The following is a 26619-nucleotide window of genomic DNA, read 5'->3' as shown; positions in this document are numbered from 1 at the left end:
TATCGATGCCTGTGGTTATGGCATAGGAGGCATACTGGCTCAACGCATTGAAGAAGCAGAACGTCCCATTGGATACTCCAGCCAACTTCTAACCAAATCAGAAGTGAACTACTCAATTACCAAAAAAGAGTGTCTTGCACTAGTGTGGTGTCTCTCCAAGTTCCGATGTTTATTGTAGGGCTGCAAAGTGGAAGTGGTCACCGATCATTAAGCTCTATCTGGCCGAAGATGGCACTCGACATAACTCGTCACGTACAGAGCTGTGTACATTGTCAAAGCAGAAAAGGAGTCGCATACAAACCCCCCAAGACTAGGGCTGTGGCCCGGGCGATGAAAACCCGGGCCACCGCCCGGGCTGAACGAAAAAAAACCCAACCCGACTCGACCCACCGAGGCATTTTTTTTAACGGGCCGGCGATGGGTCTAAACAACGGGTCCGCGGGCCAACCCGAGATGTGGCGCCATCTAGTAGTCAAATAAAGAATCTAACAGCTAGAAAGTGCCAGAAAGATCTGGAGGATAGGATAGCCGCAGAATTGCTGACATTCGATGTTCAGTCACCACGTTTTAAGTAGACGCTACTTGTAGAGCTTCAGAAGTCAGAATACGTGATTACGTGAAGGCAATATGTCTAAACGTAAATCTACTTCTAATGGCGAAGAGTTATCACGTAAAAGTCAAAGTTCGTCTAACTCGAGCAATTCTGCTGGGAAAAAGAGAAGTTTACCTATCAACCTTGACACTCCCTAATCTGTCTACGTTCATGGTACAAAGCAGGATTAGTGGGGGTAAAGGATGTCTACGATTTCTTGGAAGAAAACTTTGACACCTTACTTTTGGAAAGCGAAGAAGAAGAAGAAGATGATGATTTTTAAAAATTTTGTTTTTGTATTTGCTGTTCGATAACTACAGTTAATTCGGGTGTTTACTTCCAACACTTACTTCCAAAGTTCCAAGTTTCTTTTCGTTTCATTGATGTATGTTTACATCAATTCTCATGTATGAATGTTTTTTTGGGGGTTCATTTAAAACAAAGAATACAAATTAAATTTGTAAACGTTAGACAATTTTGCCAATTATTGATAAACAATTTAAACATAGTAAGAGTTTAAAAAAAGTATGATTGACCCGTTAAAAAACCCGGGCCGTTACCCGAACCGTAAAAATTTTTTGACCCATGGGTTGGCCCGGGCCAAACCCGGTCACTCAGTTGGCCCAACCCGCTACGACCCGCGGAAAAGAAAAACCCGTCTAAAAAAACCCATTAAAAAAAAAACCCGCTAAAAACGTCCCGGGCCACAGCCCTACCCAAGACTCCTTAATTGCATAAAAGTAGCGAAACCATTTCAAAAAGTAGGCATTGACCTACTAGGTCCATTCCCACTTTCGACGAAGGGAAACAAGATGATCATCGTCGCTGTCGACTATCTAACGAAACGGGTTGAACTAAAAGCCATGCCCACTGGAAAAGCAGATGATGTCGCAGAACTCTTTTTTTATCTTTTTCTATGGGTATCAAGAACAGGAAATTCATTGAATGTCCATGTCAGGACATCCACCTTTTCGCATTGTGAAAAAGGTTTTTACTATATTAATTAAGTCCAGTAGGGTCATTCCACGCGAAATCTGCCGATCGATGGCGCGGTCAAAATTGGGATTTCGTTTATTTTTGGGGGTTGGGTAAAGATGGGCCAAAAAAAGTGATTCTGAAATTTTCAGAATTATCGCTTTATTAGTTTGGGAGATATTGTAACAGTAAGTTGTATTGACGGTTCACAAGACTAAGACTGGGGGCCCGATACACGACCACGGGGGACTATATATGGAGGGGGGGGAAACACTGACGTCACACGTCCGGTAGCATTGCATACCGGATCACATAACGTGGTCATTGACCACGTGACATCCCCCCCTCTAGCTGCATTCGTCCCCGAATGCATTACTAAAACAAACAACACAAAAAAATATAAACCGAAAGAAAACCGGGAACATTGCTACATGATACAGTCCACATGACACCCCCCCCCCCCAAAAAAAACATCATCCCTTTGCCAGATGCTCAATGGACGACTCCAGCTCGCGCAGCGTCGTCAAGCAAGTCTCTTCATGCGCTGCCATACGGTTGTCTATTTCCGTAAGGCAATGCATGGTACTCCACCGCCGTGCACGTCGCTTCTTAGCTTCTTCCTCGACGAACTCCTCCACCACTCGTAGGCGTTCCCGAAGGTCGGCCATATTAACGTCTCCTTTTCTCCCTCGGCACCACTGGATGCTGCACACAGCCACACTGGCCATAAACAACGCTGCTCCCACACCCCATAGCTCGAATGGATATGTATGATGTTCCGCCGCTCGTTTTCCCCTTTCCGAATCGTCTACTTCCAAAGCACGGATAGTTTTACCAAAACTAGCTGCGTTTGTCAGACTGCCGCCGATCCGTTTCAAGGACGCTTCTAATGAAGCCTGCAGCGATGAGTTCGTAGATTTCCCGCTCGTCATGCTTCCTTGTTGTTGGGCATCTGTAGCTACAGCCCAGTTCACCCCTTTCAGACGTGGCACAAAGTCGTTCCCCTTCCTAGTGGATGATAACGAGTGTTGCCTACTGGCCTGCAAAATCCACTCATCAGTTTGAATGGAGCAACCGTGCGGGATTTCGACAATACCGACCAACGGCAGCTCTGCTCTCGAAGAATCCCTCGAATCTCTCTGTTGGGGACACTCCATTACCAGAGAGCGTGGATTATTCATTGATACTGCCCATCTCCGGTGGCCCAGGTAAATGGCTTCAGGTCCTCTCCATTCTACTACAACATGATCGCACTCCGTTTTCTGTGTCCTGCAGGAACAGCGCCATCACACAAGTCTTCTTAAAATTTTTTCGGTAGATAGCTTTACTGGGCGGACATACCGAGCTCGCCTTTCCCTGGCAAGAGCGTACCTCGGCTTCCGTCAGTTCAATAAATGTTTGCCGATCCCGCCCTACCGCCAGAAATGCGGGAATGGGTGCGTAATGAAGACCCACGTTACCTGCAGCACTAAACACTGGCAACACAAATGTTCGATGTAACTCAAATGTCTTCGTAATCTCAATTATTGGCAGATGAATGAATAGCCGAAGCCCGTTTGTTGTGGCCGCTACGACGACCCGGGCTTCCTGGTATGCCCTCCACAGGTCACCATTCTGCAAAGCAGGTGTCAGTGCCCAACCCCTCGCCAAAGAAGCTCGAATTTCTTTAAGAACCGATCGCAGTTGAGTAGGTGGGAAAAGTTCCGGGGGTAAGTTGCCGGTTGCCAACAGGGCGAGACCAATGCCGATGTCCTCCAATGTCATGCTGGCCCAGTCTAGAACTCTCTGAGCAGCTCGAAAGGCTTCGTCCATCCTCGCCGTCATAATCACTTGACTTTCTAGGGCGTTCACGGCACTCACCACATTCTGTCTCCATTTGTTGAATTCCTTCTCCAGTGATTGGTGCGCTCTGTCCAGCTGCTGCATGGCCAGTACATGTTCCCCGAGTTCTCGTAATGTCTCATTCACTAACGTTGCTTGATGAGCCACCGCACTCACTATCCCCGACGTTTCTCCTCCCAAGGCCTGCAACTGTCCATTAAGTCCTTCTAGATCTTGACTTGTCGCCACCCCAAACAGCCAGTGCAGTGCGGTACCGCCGACGTCGATAATACCTCTCTTGGCCCTCCTGGGCCTCCTCCTACCACCGCCTCCCGCAGCGTGTCGTACCGTTCACGTACAAGTCCCAATAGCTCCAACCCGTCCGTCGCCCTTTCCACCATCTGCGCCCGTAACCGTGCACTCCATCTTGTTTCCTCCGCCTGCGATTCTTTCTTCTTGGCCGAGTCTGTGAACCAAAGGTGCAGTTTTTTCAGGGCGTTTTCTATGGGACTGAACGAGACATCGGTTACTACTACCCACTCCGAGTCACTAAAGAAGACCTCCCCTTGTAATTGGAATATTACTCCATTCCTCACAAAAGCCTCTTGGGAATGTCCTTGACTGGGTTGTACCCCCATCAGCGGTCCCAGTAGTCCTAGCAGAAGGAGAAGAGCCCCCACTGCCTCCTGCGGCATTTGTCCGTATCGTACCGGTGGCATCCGGGCTCGTGTCGATCGCCGCACCTGATCGTCAATCCTTTCATTTCGGGCTTCTTGCACCTCCTCGTCCCGGGGTGTAGTCTCTCTAGTTTCGGCCTCTCGGTCACGGATGTCGTTTCCCCCGGCAATTAGGTTGCTGCATTGCGGCTTTATTCTTCTCGGTTCTGCTCCCGTACTTTCTTTGTCTACCACTGTCCATTCGGCCCCTCTGACGAATTTTTTCATTTTCACCACGTGCACCAGTTCTGTCTGTCGACCACTTGGTCTCTTTACTTCGTAATTTAATGCCGACGCCCGGTGTACCACCACGAATGGTCCCAGCCATCGGTGAAGTAACTTCTCGGCTCTCCCCACCTTCCGGAACGGCTTGTACACCAGTACTTCTTCCCCTGGGCTGAATTGCGGTGTAGCTCTTCGAGTCGCGTCATAGTACCGCTTCTGTCGTTCTTGTACCTGTACCAATCGATCTTTCACCATCTTTCTCGCGGCTTCCAAAATCCGGGCCAGTGCATCAGGATCCTCTGCAAGAGGCGTCGCGCGTACTCCCATCACTACATCCGCCGGCAACCGCGCTTCTCTGCCGTAGAGAAGGTAAAAAGGTGTCTTTCCAGTCAATTCCTGAACACTAGAGTTGTACGCGAAAGTAATATAGGGCAGAATGTCATCCCAGTTAGTGTGTGTGCTGTTTATATACATCGATAGCATGTCCCCCAGCGTGTGGTTTAGTCTTTCTACCAGGCCGTTGGCCTGGGGATGATAAGGAGTTGTCGTTCTATGGTCCACCTCCATTAGACGCATGACTTCCTTCGTGAACTCCGCGACGAAACACTTTCCACAGTCGGTAACCACACCCTCCGGCGCCCCATGCCGTAAGACAATCTCCTCGACGAAGAACTCAGCTGCGTCCCGGGCCGTCGCAGTTGGAACAGCCCTCGTCTCTGCCCACTTGGTGAGATAATCCACCGCAACGATGATATTCTTCTTGCCCCCCACCGACACGGGAAAAAGCCCCAATATGTCCATCCCAACTTTTTCGAAATGTCTCTCCACGCGGATGATTTCCATGTGTCCCTGAGGTTCTACTGGCGGATTTTTTCTTGCCTGACACTGCGGACATGCCCGCACGTAGTTTAGTACCTGCTGTCGTAAGCGTGGCCAGTAGTATCTTTCCTCTATCCGCCAAGCGTCCTCTTCACTCCTAAGTGCGCAGTCCAACGATCGCCATGGTACGCGTCTAAAATCTCCAACCGTTGATCCGGGGGTACGCATAGACGCAACCTCATTCCTTGTTTACCCAAGGTTCGGCGATGCAGTAGTCCATCAATCAGCACGAAATTTTTGTAGGCCACGGCTGTACTCCTTTCCAGTTGCCTGCGTACCTCCACCCATCCCGGGACTGCCCCTTGCATTTCTCTCGTCCAACGACGCTCCTCCTCCCATGCTGTAGTGTATACCGGTAGCAGGTCCTCTTCGTCGTCATTGTCTTCTATCCCATCCATCGGATACCGAGATAGTGCATCAGCGTCCTCATGGAGCCGCCCACTTTTATACACAATTTCGGGCTGATAGTTCTGTATGGACAATGCCCACCGTGCCAATCTGCCCGCCAAATCTTTCTTTGTTGTTAACCAACAAAGGGCGTGGTGGTCCGTCACCACTTTCACCTTTGTCCCCCAGATGTAGCTGTGGAATTTCTTCACCGCCCAAACCAGGGCTAAGCACTCCTTCTCCGTAATGGAATAATTCCGCTCTGTTCGGGATAATAGCCTGCTGGCAAAGGCAACTGGCCTCTCCCCTGTCTCCCCCTTCTGTACTAAGGCCGCCCCGATCCCGTATTCGCAAGCGTCGGGATGGATTTCGAAGGGCTTTGTGTTATCCGGGTACGCCAACTGCGCAGCTCCCATTAGCGCGTTCTTTAGAGCCTCGAAGCTTTCCATGGCCTCCGCTCCCCAGGTAAATGTTTTTTTTCGCCCACAAGATCGTGTAGCGGTCTGGCGATTTTCGCGAATCCGTCGATAAATCTTCTATAGTACGAACACATGCCTAGGAACGCCCTTATGTTCTTCACTTTTGCCGCTCTGGAACCATCCACCGGAGGGTGCGGGAAGTCTCTCACTGCCTGCACTTGCTTCGGATCCGGTAACACCCCATTTTTATCCACGATATGTCCCAACGCCCGTAGTTGTGGCTGGGCGAACGTACATTTTTCCAACTTCACTTTTAGATTTGCCCCTCTCAGACGTCCCAGTACCCCGCGCAGTCCTTGCACGTGTTCGTCCAACGACCGAGAGTACACTACAATATCGTCCAGATAAACTAGACACGTTGTCCATCTGAGACAACTTAATACCACGTCCATCATTCTTTGAAAAGTTCCGGGTGCTGAACACAGCCCCATTGCCATCACCTTAAATTGGTATAGCCCATCCGCTGTGACGAACGCCGTTTTCGGACGGTCACCTTCCTTAATGGGCACTTGCCAGTATCCTGACTGCAAATCCATGATTGAAAAGAACGCCGCACCCTCCAATCGTGCCAGAGTCTCCTCTATCCTCGACAGCGGATACACATCACTTATCGTCACTGCATTTAGGCGCCGGTAATCAACACAAAATCTCCACGTCCCGTCCTTCTTTCTGACCAGGACCACTGCCGCTCCCCATGGGCTGTTCGAGGGTTCGATAACTCCTGCTTTCTCCATTTCCTTGCACTGAGCTTCTATAATGATTCTCTCCTTCCATGCCCGAGCATGGGGTGATTGTCGAATTGGTTTTGCTTCCCCGGTATCTATTGTATGCTCTGCTGCCGTACACAGTCCAAGTTGGTCTCCGGGCCACGAAAAACAGTCGCCATATTCCACTAACACTTCTCGGATCTTTTCTCTGTCTGTCGGCGTTACCCCTTCTCCAATCCTGCTTTCAAATTCGTACTCCCGAAACGCTTTCTTCTCTGCCCCTGCTGTCGCGACGGCTACTGGCGAGTCTCCCTCCTTGATTTCGGTCACTGGCTCGATTATTCCTAACACCGTCCCCTCTTCGATCCATTGTTGGTGATCCGATAAGTTGGTTATCGCCATCTGTCCGATTGTTCCCATGCCGCTAACCAGGACCTTTCCCGTCGACACCCTTTTCGTCCTCTGCAATGCTTGGGATGGTTCCACCAGTGCACTTTCGCCAAACCCTTTCAAATCTAGTGGTTGAGTTGCGACCACTTTCATCGATCGGGGTGGGACCCAGCATCCTTTCTGGACTACTAGTTTCGGTGCTTCCTCCATCATCTCCTCCCCAAGTGCTCCGAGAGCAATGTCTCCAATGAAGATCTCCGGTAGCGCCCCAATCTTCATCCGCGTTCCAAGTTTCTCCAACATGTCCTTCCCCAGAAGTAAGTCGATGTCGCCGTCCAGAACCAAAGCCTCCCCCTCGACGGTCATCTTCCCATCCGATACTAACAGCCTTGCGGCTCCTCCCGGTTGAATCTCCTTGCCGTCAACTGATACTAGACGATTTGCGCGCCATGGTGTCACTGTTATCCCTAGTTTCCTCACTAATTTGGGCGAACACACGGACACTACCGCCCCTGTGTCTATCACGGCAGCCACCCGTTTTCCCCAGCACAACACATCCAGTACTACCATCCTCTGGATGTCGATCTTCCGAATTGGCCATGCTAGCACCTCCGGGTCTCCATGCTCTGTCCCTACTAGACCAATTACTTGCTTACCCTCTCCAGCGAATCGCACCTGCTGATGCTGTTTTTGTTGTGGTGCCCCCCCTCCTCGCTGGGAGCTCGGGCAGTCGCGACGTATGTGTCCTATCCCTTCACACCCGTAGCACACGACCTTTCCGTCCTGCGTCCGACCCCTCAGGGCTCCCTGACCGTTTTCTCTTGTTGGACACTCTCTCCCGATGTGCCCCTCCGTCTTACATCTGCTGCAGATAGGTTTCCCATCCGAAGTCCATTTCAGTATCGATCGGTTATCCGACCGATACTGTTGACTCTCCGCTCTTTCTCCTTGCTGTGCGGCTGCCCCTGATGCGTTCCTTGATGCAACGGCTCCCATTAGTCCCTCTAGCAATTTTTCCATTCGATCCATTCTCTCATCTCCCGTCGTTGGTGTTTGTTTTCCGACCACGCCCATCGCCCATTCCTCGTGTCTTGCTCGGGACGTCATTTCCTGATACCGCTTAATTTCTTGAAGGAATTCGTCACACGAGTTGGGTTTCAAACTCCAGAGCTTCTCTAGTAAACTTGGCTTGAGTCCTCTCCATAGGTGCGCCAATTTCGTAGCTTCGGTCATATTCGGGTCTACTCTGCGGCATAAATCCAGGATGTCGTAAAAATACTCGATCGTGGATTCCTCGATTCCTTGTTTGCGTTCTCTCAGATTCGCTTCATTGAATCGATTCTGATTGACTGGCTTGAATTGCTCCAACAGCTGTGTTTTAACTCCTGGTTCAATTGGCGGTCCTGCAACATCCTCCCATTCGGCTGCTAGTTGTCCCGCGGCCTCTTTGTATGAGTACCACTTCTGCGCTGCCCCGGACAGCGACAGCTCCACGTGGTCGCGAAGTTCTTCATCTCCCCATCGATTATATCTCCCGATTCTTTCGTATCGATGCATCCACTGCACGACGTCTTCCCCGTCCTTCCCCCCGAAGGTGGGTGGGGATTGGAATTTTATCTGTGCGGCCATCGCGTGCCTTGCGCCCACTTGCTGTTGAGCTGCTCTGAATCCCCGGATGTAGCTACTGATATTCGATGATCTTCTTCTCAAATCCGTGAAATCCCACTCTGGCTGCTCTTCTTCGTGTTCTCCCGATCCTTCTTCCTCTTCGGCGTCCTCCCACCGCTCAGTTTCCTCCTCACTGAATGTGAGATGATACTCCTGCCGAACGGATGCCGTTCGCTGCCCCTGTTGGGGTTCGTTAGCCCCTTCCTCTATTTCTCCTCGCTCTTCCGTTCCGCTTTCCCTCAGCGGTCGACTGCGCGTCTTCGCCCGCCCCTGGGATGCACTCCCGATCTCGGGTATCCCCCAACTACCCCGTGCCACGAACCGTCCCCGAGCGTCTCGGATTCTCTCCCCGCTCCTTACGTCCTCCTCTCCTATCATCTACTTCCCGCAATCCTCGCACCGCTTGTTTCTTGCCGAACTTTTCGGCTCCCGGTTCACTTCCCCGCTTCTTGCCGTAAACTTCGGCTCACGGTTCACTTCCCCGATTCTTGCCGAACACTTCGGCTCACGGTTACTTCTCCGCTTCTTGCCGAACTCTTCGGCTCACGGTTCACTGCCCCGATTCTTGCCGAATACTTCGGCTCACGGTCACTTCTCCACTTCTTGCCGAACTCTTCGGCTCACGGTTCCCTGCCCCGATTCTTGCCGAATACTTCGGCTCACGGTTACTTCTCCGCTTCTTGCCGAATTCTTCGGCTCACGGTTCACTGCCCCGATTCTTGCCGACCACTTCGGCTCACGGTTTCCGCTATCCACGTTCCCTCAATGTACCCGTCTGCCCCGCCTTAGCCCTTTCCACCGTTTTCCCCCCGGCGTCTCTCCTTCGTTATGCTTCCCCCGATTGCCCTACGGTCGGAGCCGTGACCCCGTACCCCAACAATTTAAGGTGCTAAGACCAGTTGGGTCGTCGACTCTCAGGGGTCCCTGACAGCCACCGCCTCCGCAGCACAGAATCGAACAGAAACACAACCAAAAAAGAGACTTACCAGAGGTTCTGCATCTCCACCATGTAACAGTAAGTTGTATTGACGGTTCACAAGACTAAGACTGGGGGCCCGATACACGACCACGGGGGACTATATATGGGGGGAAACACTGACGTCACACGTCCGGTAGCATTGCATACCGGATCACATAACGTGGTCATTGACCACGTGACAATATTAATATTTTAATTTATGTTTTTGTTATTTTGCCGTAAACTGGAAAAAAATAAATTTTTTGGTTTTTCTTTAATTGCGCCTTTATTTATTATTATAATTTTATGAAACCTAAACCAATCGACGTAAAATTAGATTTTACGTCGATCTTACACATTTATTTTTATTTTTAAGAATTATTTTAATCGGAATTTGAAAAAAAAAATCAAAAATGGTTACATTTTAAAAATTTATATTAAATAAGTGCGACAATTTAAGAAACAGCGTAGAATTTTCCGAGAAACAAGAGATATGTCTACATAACATATAAAAAAATTGGGAGGGTGTTTTTTGTTAATCGTGAGATATATTGAAGTTTATAATCCTAAATTTTTGTGTTTTATGGGGGTTTTTCATCCCCCCAAGCTATTTCGCTTCCTTTCGGTCGGCAATTTTGGAAGGGGGAATTTTTTTAACTCATAGTAGAAACGACCTTGAGTAGTTGAGTGAACACAGTGTTTGTTTTTTTTAAATTTTGCGTGGTTTAACAAAAACTTTTTAAACTGTTGTTACAATTGGATCGTCCCTATGAATACCTTCGTTTATATTGGTTTATATGAATAATGAGCTGTTGTGTCTTAGAGAAAGACACATTTAAAAACATGCGTAAATTAATTTATATAAAATGAACCTCACTATTCAACTTATTATTAAGTAAATAGAAAAACTCACATAGATAGATGTTGTAATTTTCTAGCATTTTTTTTTCTTAGAAATCCACGCCATTTGCCATCATGTTACTAAACTTTATTTCAATTTCCTCGCGTTCTGTTGATTCAATTTTGAAGGAGCGAGCTCGCCGTGAAGTTCTCATAAAAGATTTCGTTATTTGTATAACATTTTTTATTGGAACAACAGCCGTGTCGTCTTCCTTTGATTGCTTGAAACCAGTGGTTCTTGAGTCTTCTCCTGACGGCTTGTAAAAATGTACCTTGAACTCGAAAGCAGCATTATTTTTCTCAACAACATTCGCTAAGTACCATTTTCCATCTTCATATGCAACGGCGGTTACAGAGTTGACCCGAACATCTTGATAATTAACAGACAAAAATGTTGGGGGTGGAATAACAACAAAAGATTTAAAAGTTTCGGAACATGATACTACGCGAGCTTCCAATGAATAGGCGTGGACAGGAATAAACGAATGGAATGATTGCGTGCCACGAATTGGCTTAGCAGATATAAATCTGTTTTCCAATAGTTTTTCAGTTTCTTCTATCACAGATGATGGAACGTAGAACGATTGAATGTTTGTTACATTTACATGGCACCAATTGTACAACGATTCAGGAGTTTGAATGTTTGCCGTTCCTTGGAGACTAGCTCTTCTTGCAAGCCTCTTCAACGTTCCTCCTATTCCATCGCAAGGGCCTTTTCCGTGGCTGGTGGCAAAAAAGTGCCACTCCCCTGCAACTTTGAAATCTTCGAAGTGGCATACTAGGTTGCTGAAATTTTTTAAATTTTTGTATTGAGAAGCAGCCCCGTCCGTAAAATGGATTATCTTTTGAAGGGAGGGACAAATAAGCAAAATTTGTTTGATGACATGTTTTAAAAAAGTATGTACAGTATCCTGCACAAAAATCCGAACACCGATTTAATTTTTTAAAGCCACCTATTGGCGGGGTAGTGGGTTTTTTGTTTGTTTTTCTTTAAGGGGGAGGGTAGACGGGGTGATGGACACGACAGGGTAGGGTTGGGTAAGTCTAGACATTTTAAAAAGGTGCCTTAAGGTATTACGCTTTAAGGCAAGTTACAGGTCGGGACATTTTTGCAACCCCCAGGGTGGTGTGTTTTTTAAAACGACAGTTGGAAATTTAGGGCTTGGGCTTGGTAATGTTGCCGAAACAATTTAGCTTATCTTCCAGCTGCCTGTAAATGTTTACGTCGCTGTCAATGGCGTAGGTGTAGCGTTTCTGAATGTGATGCTGGAGATCGGCGTTCGATTCCAGATGAGGTGCTGAGTAAACAAAGTTAACTTACGAGAAATTCTCGTTTATATAAAAAACAAATTTTCATCGAGCAATATGTGCTTTTTTTGTTTATTAAATAATTTAAAAAATAATAATCTCCTTCGTTCTAGAAAAATTAATATTTCCAGCAAATTCGAATGAAGAATATTATAACGATACCAAATATTTTGCAATTCCTTTTTGGGAATCGAACTCTGATCTACGGCGTCGCAATCAGAGGCTATACACATATGCCATCGGTATCGAGATAATTGTGCACAGGCAGCTATCTAATTTATTTGGGTAAGGAGTATTACACAGCCTAAGTCCAACATTTCCAACTGTCGTTTTAAAAAAACACACCACCCTGGGGGTTGCAAAAATGTCCCGACCTGTTACTTGCCTTAAAGCGTAATACCTTAAGGCATAAAAAAAATATCTAGACTTACCCAACCCTGCCCTATGTGTCCATCACCCCGTCTACCCTCCCTCTTAAAGAAAAACAAACAAAAAACCCTTTACCCCGCCAATAGGTGGCTTTAAAAAATTAAATCGGTGTTCCGATTTTTGTGCAGGATACTGTACAGCAGCTGTGTTATGATTCATGTCGTTTGAGAAAACACTCATACTATGTGAAATGATTTTACCGTCTAAATTGATGTAGGCAATGAAAGTATGCAATGTACATTGAGGTGGCGGGGAAAAAAAATATGACTGCGTTGAATCCTGACTCAACATAGAGTAGTTTTGGGAAAAATCCCCTTGCAAAAGGCATTGATTCAAAGACAAGTTAGCTTTCAATTCACGACTAAATCTTGATTGAGATTTGGCGATAAAATGATGACTTGTCAATTTATCGATTTTGGACACCAATAATTTGACAAACTCAATACTAGGTAGTTCCAGGTTGTGCAACATAGTACGGTCTGTTGACTCCCATTTTTTGAATTTAATTATTGAATCATTTTGAACAGTTGTCATAAGATATTCAAGCAATGGATTCGTACCAGGGCAATTAACACATCGACTCAACATACATTCATAGTTATGAACATCACACACAATTAGATTCATTAGATAACACTTTTCTGTTTTAGCATGAATAGCGTCGAGCATAAGTTTAATATTTTGGTGTGTTTCGCACACACACACGTTGTGGGTGCCAGCAGCACCAACTTCAATAACATGCTTCAGTCTTAGTTCATAGAATTTGGATTTGCTGCAGCACTTCATACAAAGTTTATTCAAGCTATACTCTTTAAACTTGAAGAACAATTCGTCAATGTTAAGTAATAATATCCGCTTTTGAATCTTTGTTTTTTTCTCTCCAATCTTGCAATCTACCTGACATGTAATCGTTCATGCCAGGCATAAGTCTGGAGAAATCGTCTGATAGATAAAACTCCTCAACAATCTCAATTTCTTCTGGAGTAATCTTTCTACCTTTTTTTGGGTCTGGTACCGCAAGTATACCCTTTTCTTGTTTCAATAGACGGGCACGTTTCACTTCAGAGACTGTCACAGAAAAATAATCAGCAGTAACTTCTTTACTCCATGACACAGGTGCTAAAGTTAACAAACTAATTACTTCTTTTACTTTCCCTTCCATTTTGAGCTGCATGCATTTCTGTCTTATTTCGCACATTTGAGAAGTATAGTCTAACACATTGAAAGTATTTTTTTTCACTGGACGTTGCAGTACTAGTTGCTGTAGTAACCAAACTATCATCTATGTGATTTTTGTGGAGTAATATGAACGCGTTTTTTACTTGCTCCGCTTTCCTGGCAATATCGGGATTTCGACGTCCCTTAGATCGTTTTGCTGCAATTGTTATAGGAGTAAAATTTAGAGTATTTGTTATTAATGTTGATCTACGAAGGTCTTTTTCAGGAGAAGTTAATGGACTGGAAAAAGCATCATCGCTAACAATGTCTTCCAAAGCAGTCTCCAAATCACCTAGTTTTGAACTGGATTCACTTGTCGATTTCACTTCGAGTTCGTTACTAATATGCAATAACTGTTTGTAACAAGTTACGCATAACTGTTGTCCAGGATAGACATGAATAGCACCGTTCTTCGAAGCAATTTTTTCGCATAAATTCAATGTTATTGATTTGGAACACGACACATTGGGTTGCTTCTTCGGCAAATGAATGCCTAGTGGATTGCTACATTTGTTCGATCTTTGTTTGGCTAACAAATATGCAACAAAACGAGTTGTGTACATTATTTTGTGGTGAAGACAAATAGAAGTTATACTTTTCATGTTGGATCTAATAAGTGAACTGTTTTACGCGTTTCTTCGTCAAGATCGTCCAACGTAGATAAACTAAAGTCTTCTGGCACAAATCTGGAAGAATAATATGGTGATTTCACATGCTGACCAACTGAACACTGATTTACCACTGATTTACACTTCGAACACTACACTACAGAGAGAAAATTTGTTCTGCTAGTCACTCAAGGTCGTTTCTACTATGAGTTAAAAAAATTCCCCCCTCCAAAATTGCCGACCGAAAGGAAGCGAAATAGCTTGGGGGGATGAAAAAACGCGCACAAAACACAAAAATTTAGGATTATAAACTGCAATATATCTCACGATTAACAAAAAACACCCTCCCAATTTTTTTATATGTTATGTAGACATATCTCTTGTTTCTCGGAAAATTCTACGCTGTTTGTTAAATTGTCGCACTGATTTAATATTAATTTTTAAAGTGTAACCATTTTTGATTTTTTTTTCAAATTCCGATAATAAATAATTCTTAAAAATAAAAATAAATGTGTAAGATCGACGTAAAATTTAATTTTACGTTGATTGGTTAAGGTTTCATAAAATTATAATAATAAATAAAGACGCAATTAAAGAAAAACAAAAAAATTTATTTTTTTCCAGTTTACGGCAAAATAACAAAAACATAAATTAAAATATTTATATCTCCCAAACTAATAAAGCGATAATTCTGAAAATTTCAGAATCACTTTTTATGGCCCATCTTTACCCAACTCCCAAAAATGAACGAAATCCCAATTTTGACCGCGCCATCGATCGGCAGATTTCGCGTGGAATGACCCAGTATAGAACAAAGGTGTGCACGATCATTATTTTAAAACAAACCGAACAATTGGGGATGGTTTTTTGTTTGTTTGAATGAATGTTTAAATAATTGCCAAATAATCAAAAATTTTTTATACCTTAAATTGTTCAAAGAATTGATTGAAATAATTAATTTCAACAACTTTGTTTTACATTTTCGTTCACAGGCCCCAATAGCCAACACAACAAATTCGTATTTAAGATATTTATTAGTGAATTAGTTTATAAACAGACAATAACTGTTGAACAACTGTTAACAGCTATTCGAAATTCTTGAATCATTTTTCTTTGTAGAAAATATCTTTGTTAAAAAAAAATAACTAAAACCATAACAGAATCAACAAACAGAAAAACACAACGTCAAGAAATGAAAAATACGTTTACTCACAGATGCGTAACTTCCACATTATATCATTATATCAGGATATCAGTAAGATTCGGGAGATTCATGCTTTCTTTTCGGGAGTTAGCTGCTAAAAGGTACAGGTCAGCATAAATGGTAGTTAACCGGGTTATCTTTTCAGTCAAACTGAAGCTGGTGTTTGGAATAAGTAAATCAATACTGGTTAATGGTTAATTACAGATAATTTGTTAACTATATGTATTTGACTCTCTCAGATACGAAGATGGATTAAATTACAAGTTGTGTGAACTTTTTCAATATTTGACTTGAACGAAATTCTAAAGCCTATCGTCGAAGATTTCAAAAAGCTTGAAGAGGGAGTAAATTTTTTGATTAACGGGAAAGTAGAAAAAATTTTTGGGACCGTAACTGTTGTCGTGGCAGACAATTAAGCAAACCACCAGTTAGGGGGCTTTCAAGCTAGTTTTTCTAAAGGCCATCGGAAATACCGTACTTGTTTAGCCGTTGATGCTGATATTCAGAATAAGTTTAGTGACTTTCAGTTTAAACGCCGTTAAAGGGAAGAGCACGATGACCAGTGTAAGGGAATGGCCATCGAAGAACTAAAAAACATTTTTCTTGGCTTTACGGACTAAACCACAATTCTTTTTTAAACGAAAGTACTTCTATGTAATATGTGGTCTGCCACCTGATATTATGCATGACCTGCTAGAGGGGGTAATTCCCCTAATGATTTGTGAGTTCTTGTTGTATGCCATTAGAAAAAAGTTCGTAACTCTTAATCAAGTTAATTATGTACTCCAGAATTTCAATCATGGCCACAACGAAATAGCTGACAAGCCATCAATAATTCAGTTGCAACATTTAACGAACATGAGTTTACGCCAGTCTGCTTCACAGAAGTGGCTGATTTTCGTTTACCTTGGACTGATGATTGGGAAACTTATTCCTCAAAATAATTCTAAATGGTGTTATTATGCGAAGCTAGTTGAAATTTCGAGATTGGTCTTTAAAGATAGAATTTCTTCCTACGAGATTTTTAAATTAGGTACTCTGATTGCTAAATTTTTGTCTGAATTCAAATATTTGTTTAATTAAAGAAAAATTTCAAAGATGCATCACATGGTTCATCATCCGTTTTACATCAAACAGTTACATCAACCATTGCTTCCTCTTTGGTGTATGCGTTTCGAAGGAAAAAATTCTTATTTCAAAAATGTCCTTAGAAGAATCAATAACTTTATTAACGTTCCATGGTCCCTCTCTTACCGCCATCAGCAATGGATGTGTCACAAAATTTCGTCGTCGACCGGGGAATTCTTAAAGCTCGATGTTATGGTTTTGGAGTCTGAAAAAATTTCACTAAAAAACTATGTCTATGGGGGACAAGTTGCAACTCATTTGAAACTTGAAAATTTTAGTCATTTGGTAGACAGATTTAAATGGTTAAAAATTAATTCCGCGACTTTTAAAATACAACAAAGTGTTGTTAAAGTACCTCTTCTTGGTTATGTACAAGGGCAGTTTGGGCTAGTTGTAAATATTTTCCAATATGAAAATCGATTGGTTTTTATCTGTAAAATGTTTCGAACCAAAAAATTTGTTCAACATCTTCAAGCTGTTAAAGTTTCCCCACGGGATGTTTATCTGATGATTGATCCCAAGGAAATGCTAAATTTTAATACCTATGTCTTACATTTACCTGGCTTTACCAGACCGAAAAATAATTCGGAATTTTTCGTTGTCACTAAAACGGATGTATTGAGCTAATTTCAGAAAGCTGTTGAAATTGTGATGTGAAAATAAACTTTTTTTTCGCATTATAAGCTAAGTCATAAATATCAAAATAATGTTTTTGTACACCGTTACCGTCGATATTACACAGTATTTTGAAAGTTTTAAACATTCAAATAACGAAAAAGTTTTTTACCTTCGAATTTCGCAGTGTATTTTAGCTGTTTTTCAATTTTCGAAACCTCCTACAAATTTTCGAAGGTTAAAAACCTTCGAAAAATAAAACCCTTTTTAACAGTGAATAACATCCCCTCCGTACTGAAAACTTTCTTGGGGAGCGCTGAGGTAGCGACTTTTGAGATGATTCGATTTGCAACCTTCGCTAAGACGGGATAGACAGTTTTGTTTTTTAACCACCAATTGGCAATTTCAGTTTCATCCGAATATTTTAAAGATGGATTGGGAAGAGCAAGGTACTTAGTTATGTCATCCGTTAGATGTTTTTCTGAATTGGTTGTCAAACTCGGGAGTGTTGCCACTACACACGCAAAAGCACGAGACAATTTTGGCTTTTTTTATGACGATTCTGGAACAGAAAGAGTTACTATCGTCGAGAATAGGGCTTGTAATATTACGGCGGATCGACAAAAAAAAAGACTCACTCGGAAATTCATCGAAAAAAAACTGGTCCCAATGCTTGTAGAAAATTGGTTTATACCTTCAATGAATGCATTGACATTCATGTAAAAGGTCTTGTTGCTCTTAAACCGAATAGCAAAGCTCGTGGCTAAATGGTAGAATTCGTTAATGGGCAGGCTTCTGACTTCCCTGACAGGTGAACTGGAAAGCGGCGCTGAAGCACTTTTTTTATATTCAATCTCAATATGTTTAACCCATAATCTTGGTGGGCAGTTTGGAAACTGGAAATGAACGGCACATAGCAAAAGTTGTTTAACGACAGAACACACAAAGGAAAGGGTTAGATAAAGCTCACCCTTGTCATATCAGTTTGAATTTTAAAGGATTCTAAGAATTCGATCAGATTAACAATCGCGGTGCATTCTGTTTTCCTAACAGAGAAATTTGGAGATTCGAATTGTACTTGCCCCAACAAGTCGTTAATGACGAACTTGTTCCCGATAATTGACTTCGGCATAGTTAGACAAGAATTCCACGTTGTAGGCACCAGTTTGTTAAGGCTACTAGAAACAATATCACTTGGGTTGATACGATTTCAGTACATATGGTCGTAAATTTCTACACGATTTTCATAGAAGTTCCGCAATTCTAACTGACGTTTCGCAAGCGTTTGACTATGGAACTGGAACAATTTAACGGTAGCTTTACATTTTTTAATCAATGCTTTAATTTCAGGGACGGCTTTGTACCCATTAGTAGTAAGGCACAAATTTAACTTATGAGAAAAACCAAAATCAAATTAACTAACTGTTCCAATATAGTGTCATCGACACACTCCAACCGCTCTGCCGCATTATCAGGTATAGGTGATTTTCCCACCAATCGTCGTTTAGAGAGCAGCAAGATGCCATAGCAAGTGCAAAAAATGAAGAATACGCCGATTAGATGATAGAAAAACACTGAAAACGCTAAATATTAATCCATTAACTGCAACATAAGACTACCAGGCTACATAGAAATAAATCCAACAGCAACTAATGAATCTTTCCACCTAAACCAAATGAAAATGAAACAATTTATTTCACATTTGTAAATCAAAGCAAAATTTTACCTGCGGTCATGGCTATCAGCCAATGGAATGGTAGTAGATAGGTTCTAAATGACACTTGACTAACACCTATTAACTCACATAAGTCTCTGCCAAAAGAGACTAATAAATCGTGCCACCTAAAACAACTAAACATTAAAGAAGTTATTTCACATTTGTAAATCAAAGCCAAATTTTACCTGTGGTAATGGCTATCATGCAATTGAATGGTAGTACATAGGTTGCAAATGCCACTTAACTAATACCTATTAACCTCGGCCAAAAGCAACTAATAAATCGTGACACCTAAACCAAACGAACATGAAATAATTTTCTTTGCATTATTAAGCAAAGCAAAATTCGCAATTTTCAAGCAACACTTAAGGTTGCTTAAGTCCCATAAAACTAGCTTTAGCAGCACACTTCTAGTACTCTAGTCTAGTTTCTAGTAGTCTAGGTCACGAGTCACGACAGACTACGCCGTCACGATGAGCACTGAACTGAAAGTCTAACTATTCCTGACGACAAAGAAGTTGTAGCAATTTCAGTAATTCTATTCAATTGATAGTTCAACCGAATTCATCTGTCAAAATTCCACAAAATATTAGATTTTTTTTTTAATTGTTAAAAATTGTTTACAAATAATTGCCGGATAATAACCCCATAAAAAATAGCCGCAAACAAACAATTGTTTGAATAATTTGCAAAAAATCGCGAACAACATTGTTCGTGCACACTTCTGGTATAGACCATGTAATGACGCCATCTTTCAACGAATTATCCTAACTTCACCTAATCTAAAAGGCATAACCTAACGATCCCCGACTTCCCAAGTCTGTCTCTTTTCCGCTCCTTTTGAGCTATGGTCGACGTGTGACTCTCCCGATTTCCAATACAGATCTTTCTCATCTTACCTTCATTTACCCATCTGTGTTTCATACGTTTTATTTAGAAATTTTGTGATTTCCCCTACCCTATTTTACTTGAACCCCGGTCTGTGCATTCGACCCTATTTCTTCTGACTACACGGCTGCGCATGGTACTACCAAGAGATCCCCAATTTTTTCCTGCATTGTACGCATGGCACTGACATGGTTTTTCGTGCAGTAGCCCTGACTCACGCTACGCTGCTAATTTGTGCACAGCTCCTTTTTCTTTTGTTTTCGTCGTTTTTATCCGGCTTCATAGCTGACATCACTCGGGATATCGAGGATTCCTTCCAGTGTTTTATTTTGTGATCAGTGTGGCAATATTTCCGACATTCAATGTTGGCTGACGACGGCGATTTTGAAATTGACTTGCTGTTTTCGATTCTCAAGGGATATTACGTGAACAAGGCAAATCAAGCATTCAAACTATGCGGTAAAATACCGTTGTTTGATTCCGACGAGTACAAAGACACGTTTAAACTGTGGTACAAAAAGTGGACAATTTTTCTTAACCTACTCTCTAAGAAATATGTCGGTAAAAATTCCGAGATTACATTTCGGTACATTTTTACCGATATACTTGTCGGTTTTTCACTGATTTTACGCCAAAATCCCTACAATATGATTTTTGAAAGGCTAAGAAAAATATCCGATAATCAATCACGGTATTCCGATTGAAGGAACATATTGTTGGTTGGCGATCGTAACACAGAAAAGTAAACAAAAGCATTGCCAGAGGCCTTGCCTAATTACCTAACTGATTTTTTTCCTAGGTGTGGGGGACATTTTTGTTTGTATTGTTAATGTAAGAATGAAAGATTACAAAAAAATGTAATTTTCCCTTAGGTTTGGCAAATTTATTATCCTAACAAATAAAGATTTTTTAACGGGGAGGCACATTTTTTCCATTTTGGCCTCAAGATGAAGAGAATGAGTGCAGTTGTTGATTTGCAATTCTTTATTCGACAATTCGACAATCGTAAAATCAATTTATATGGAGCGTCAATGGCCAAAAGTCTGATTCATATACATAACATATAAGATTTTGAATTCTATGAAAATTTTTCTATCACCCTACACATGTCTCACAATATAGTGCATTGTATAATGCACACAAGACAGTCAAAGTCGCACAGTGGTAAAATATCAGATTATTGTGAAAAAGATGTATGGTACTATGGTTCGAATCCCCAAAATTCACCAGCTCAGAGCTAAACGAATAGTAGTAGGTCGAAGAAAGAGATAATAGTTTTAAACTACAGTGCTGGTCCAGTTATAGAACCGCCTAGCTATAGAACCGGCTCAGTTATCGAACCGATTTTTCTTTGCCGTGTTTTAGCGCCACCGTTGGCCGTATTATGAACTATATCGATTTTCTATGGCGGGAATGAATGGGTTTTGTCTTTTAAAACATGCAAAAAAATATTACTCTAATGGGTTTTATCTTTTTATGCAATGTTGTACATCGGTTCAATGACCCAACTTATAATAATAGGCGTTAAAGTTATTCATACCAAATACAATAAAAATAGGTGGTAAAGTTATTCGTACCAAATACAATAGCTTCCACTATTCATTCTTATCTTTTAGCACCTTGTTCCATTCCAGTCCTTCCTACCAACTCTAATTTCTTTTTCCTCCTGGTATGACAGCAGTTCTTCTAGTTTATCAAACCGCTTCCTCTGTGGATGGTCCCCCACCAATGAAGATACACTAATATCTCACCATTCATAGCTATAGACTATATTACACATATTTTTAAAATCTTTTTAAGTTAGTCATAGCAGCGGTTCGAACACGGGACTCTAGATCCATAGCGAACAGCATTACCACTCTGATATGTGCCCATACATTCTAAGACCGTCAAAGTTTGAGGGATGAAAGAACCGACGATAGGTGGCACTAAGATCGGGTGCTTGGTTATAGAACCATTCAGTATAACAGTATAACTGGACCGGCACTGTATCGACACAAAATTAAATAGCTGGCATGAAATAAAATTATTAGAAATAAAAATTTTTAAGTTAATGTTATTCAATAACAATTAAAATAATGTCTTAACCGTTTATGATATTACAAAGTACTGCATGATGATGAAGGACGTCTGCACACATTTAGACAGACAGACCTTGAAAATACAAGAATACAGTATAGGAGTAGAAGGGGGAAACCAGACGTCTGGACCTTGAGAATGAAAGGGGTGGATACATCCCCAAATTTTGGGAAAATAAAGGTTAATCGACAATAGTATTCGGATTACCACTGTTTTCCCGATTTAAATTGTCGGTAAAAAAATGCCGAAAAAAAAGTCTGGACGTTGATTACCGAGTTATTTCTCGGTAAAAACCCCGACATATTTCTTAGATAGTATCTACCATGGACACGGCGCTTGACACGGCCACTCACGATCTGTGCAAAGCACACACGTTGCTGTCATCTGCCTGTCATAGCCTGTCATCTGACACAATTCAAGCTATGGGACTCACCGACGCTCAGCTGAATGGACATGCGGTGATCATCATGAATCTTCGTTCACGATGCAACGCCAACTGCAATCGACAGGTATGGTGCCAACAGTTTGCTTTTGTTTTCAAAAAAGCAAGGCGACCAGCAAGTGGCTGATTGGTTGTGTGAGCTGCGTGACCTGGCTCGTAAATGTGAATTTGCTACTTATTGTTGTGCCCGTTGCGAACCGACCCGTATTCTAGGCAAGCTTATTTCCGGTATCTACAGTGATGAAGTGCGTATAAAGCTCCATGAACAAGGCGCCGCTTACAGAACGCAAGGTCAATGGTAAGACTAACCCCCTATGGCTGAAGCCGTGTCATCGGTGCAGTACCGATTATAGCACCGTTCCGTACCAAAAAAAAAATCCCCGCACCGAACTTCCCTGATTCATTTTTATCGGGGAAGCTTAGTGGTGTCCGCGATTAGAATGTGATCGAGGCCGAGCAGTGCTTCCACTCCTAAATTTTTCGTCTAGTCTCCGACGTTGTCAGATATGGTCAATTATGGCCAAATTTTCTCATCAAATTAGCCTAAATGAAATGGGTAAAAATGTCGAACACATTCATCACCGACTTTCTGTATTCAAAGCAAGTATTTCCTTTTAAAATGTTTAAACTATTTCCGAGTTTACATCAATAAATCATACAAAAACATTAAATGAATTAAACGAAAAATTAAATTCGATCACAGGATTGACAGCGTAAGAGATTGATTAATATTTGCTATTCAGAGTCAGAACTTTCAACGACTGCATTGGCTTTTGAAAGTTTTAACAGAGAATCGGGAATGGTTACAGAACCAGTCTTTGCACCATTATCGAGGGGTTCACCACTGAGGGGTTAGGTGTACGAAGCAAAAATCTTTTGCTAAAAATTTGCGTAAGACTAAACTTTTGCTTAATTTGGGTTAAGTTTGCTTAATTTGCGTAATTTAACAGTTTTTCTGCTAAATTTGCCAAAATTTTACCTAAATTGCGTAAATTTTGCGTATTTTACGTAAATTTTGCGTATTTTGCGTAATTTTTACGTAATTTGCTTATGATTCGCGTATTTTTCGGCATTCTTGTAATAAATTTCTCACACTAAACCAATTCTGATTTTCTACCTTTAAATCCTAATTAACTGAACGCTCAAAAAGTTATAGACCAGTTTCGGATGCTGCGTTAAAAAATTTAAAAAAATCCAAGGGGGTTTCGATTGCAGGGCGAGATAGGAAAAAAGGGGGTTTTTGATTTATTTACCCTAGTAATACTTTTCCAATTCAGGAAATGTTCTAGAATACTACACTTTAAGACATTCTGCGTCTTCTCCAGTCTTTATAAATAAATAATCATCATAATATATGCTGATTTTTTAAAATGTACATCAACATTACCTTTTGTTAAACGATCAACTGCCTTTTGGGGTTTGATTGCTTGTTTGGGTGTCTGAATGCTACGCTCAGTCTGGTCAACTGCATGGTCCATATTGATGGGTGGCATACTCTCTACCAACTCCTTCGAAACCTCTGAGATCACCTTGATAACTGTTTTATCCTCAGGTAGCAACTTAAATTGTTTGGGCTTGTTGGCATAGATTCTACCAAACAAATCATATTTTTCTTTAATAGTCATTCCTGCAGCATCTTCAGCCAAGATTTCAGTAACTCACAATTCCATTTCAGAAATATTTTGGTCATTGATTGTGGAAAAAGCTCGTAGCCCAAAATACCTTAATCGATTTAATATGTTTTTTAAATGTAGTGGGATAAGGACATTATGTTTTTCAAGAGTATCGAAAGTGTTGCTATTAGTTGCATCAGAGTTTTACGAGGAGTTTTCATCCGCCATTTTTTATGTCTCATGCGACAACTTTCAATTCAATGTGCGTGATGACACGACAAGTTGCCTTGACAACTACATTAGTCAAGCCACTACCTGTGAACACTTTATGGTTATTTAACTATTATTTTAAAAACAATTAAACAACAACAATAAGTAAAAATAAATATTTATTAATTTGAATTTTCAAAACGAATTTCAGTCATAAAACTTGCATACTATTGACTTATGTTGTGCTTAGTTTGCACACTTATTTGCCTAATTTGCGTAATTTTTGCGTATTTTGTGTGATTTTTGCGTAATTTGCTTGATATTTGCGCATTTTGCGAAAATTTTGCAAAAATTTTGCGTATTATTAACCTCTTTCGGGCAAAGTGTACGAAAAGTTTTTTAGTGGTGAATCCCTCGACCAATTTTTTTCAGCCAGATGTTTCCTTTCATTAAAGCATCGACCGATTTGTCGTGAAGGCCATTTTTCTTTGGAGGTTTGATGTCTTTCATATGGCTGAAAAATCTTTCTGTGGCTGTGGGGCCCGGGAAAACGCGCATTCCATTCAAGGACTATTATTGTGTGTACAACGACACAGGGAAAATGTAGTATGATTTTTTCACACTGGGGGCGCATGGCGCGCAAGGAATGCGCAACTCTTTCTTTGTCGCGAACACATATCCGCGTGGCTGATTTTTCCCCCCCAGTGGAAAAAAGTCATACTACATTTTCCCTGTGTCGTTGTACACACAATAATAGTTCTTGAATGGAATGCGCGTTTTCCCGGGCGAAAAAAATAAGGAAGGGGTTCATGGATCACGATCGAATCGCGGTCGTGGATAAAAAGTGCCCAATGGGCAATTTGTAAAAAAATCCCCGGCTCCGTATCTTAATCGGAACAAAAGATATGGCCGCCGGAAAAATCCATCCCGCCATAAGAGATCCACAAAAAAAAAAAAAATTTCTAATACTTCTGGAAAGTGGTGTACAGCCTCAGCGGAGGCTTGTACAGTTCTGATTTTTTTTGACGAATACATCTTCAACAAATGTATTTGTAAAAAAAAATTAAAAAATCTATCCCCAGTATTTACCTCGCAAATCAGCGAGGTATTTACACGGAGGCTTACGGGTATCCGCGTATTTTCTAACACTTGTGGTGGGTACTGTACGTATAATGGAAATTCCAGGTAACATTTAGTGAACGGATCCTTAAGAAGCAAGAGCATTTTCATGTTATTTTCGTTGGGTTTTTTGTTTACTAATGAAGTAAAAAAAATAAGTGGGGGGCTGTACTGTTCAAGTACTCGCGCTGCACACGGCTGTAACGTTAGCGAATGAGTTAATCCCGGTTTAAGGATAGTGTGTTGTGCCGTTTCACAGAATTCTTGAAAGGTAGCTAATTCGTCCATGTTCTTGTAGCTAGAAGGGAAAAAGGCCAGTAGTTGTCTAAGAAATTATTCGACTAGTGATGGCAGCAATGCAAATGTCTTTGAAGAGCATAAGTGGCAGTTATGACAGGAACATTTAACTGTCAAGAGATGAGGGATCTGTACTTTTAATTTCTGTAAGACTGAACTGTGCTCGCCAAACATGGCGTTACATGTGTCAACAGGAAATCCAACCAAGTGTCTTTCTGGAATGTTTGACTTTGCAAGTTCAGCTTGTAATGCTGTGAACAGTCCTTGGGCTGTTGCGTCTTTGCAGCGTTTCATTTTGACCATTTCCGAGTTGAACTTTCCATCCCAGAAAGAGAGCAACACTGCTATCTTATTTTTCGTTGATATATCTGCGTTGAAAGAACGCAGATATATATATAACAAATTCACGATTACTATGCAACGAATTAAAAATATTTGAGTAAAATGACAAGATGACTAACCTGTGCTTTCATCGATAATGACTGAATAGAAAGAGTGCTCCTGACTGTTTGCCAATTCGGTCATAACAAACTTTCCTACAGCTTAAATTATTTAAAAAAATATAAAATGAACGTAATTTGTAAGTTTAAGATCTTGTTGCAAATACCTTCTCGAATAATGTTGGAAGTCTTAGTTTTCCCCATCCCACATAGCACAGTGTTATTCTAAAGATATCTGCTCGATATCTTTGTACGATTTTGCCGATATCTTCTAGATAAACTAATTATTCCCAAAAATCAGATATCGATAACCAAAAGATATGTTACTGGATTCCCGATGGCCACCCGAGAAATGTGATTACTAACATCTGATGAATATCCCAATACTAAATGGTTATGATGCAAAAAAAAGATCTTCAGTGAGAATTACGGGAATTATTACGATATTAGTATTATGTCTCTAATCCAATGGATCTCTTGACTATTGTATTGTTTAATAATGAAATAAAATAATACACAGGCAACAACAAAAGCATATTTAAACGTTATTAAAAATCAAATCTGGGATGAAATACACACCGAAAAATTAATTTCATTAACTCTTCGG

At 41.7% G+C, this 26619-nt stretch overlaps 1 pseudogene; it reads right to left on the bottom strand.

Moving 5' to 3' along the window:
• Positions 1-23262: 23262 nt before the first annotated feature.
• LOC123470624 lies at positions 23263-26216 on the bottom strand (annotated as a pseudogene).
• Between the last annotated feature and the right edge of the window lie 403 nt (positions 26217-26619).

This window comes from Daphnia magna, linkage group LG3, assembly GCF_020631705.1.
Source record: "Daphnia magna isolate NIES linkage group LG3, ASM2063170v1.1, whole genome shotgun sequence".
In the NCBI taxonomy this organism is placed as follows: domain Eukaryota; kingdom Metazoa; phylum Arthropoda; class Branchiopoda; order Diplostraca; family Daphniidae; genus Daphnia; species Daphnia magna.
This window is presented reverse-complemented; position numbering and strand designations above follow the sequence as displayed.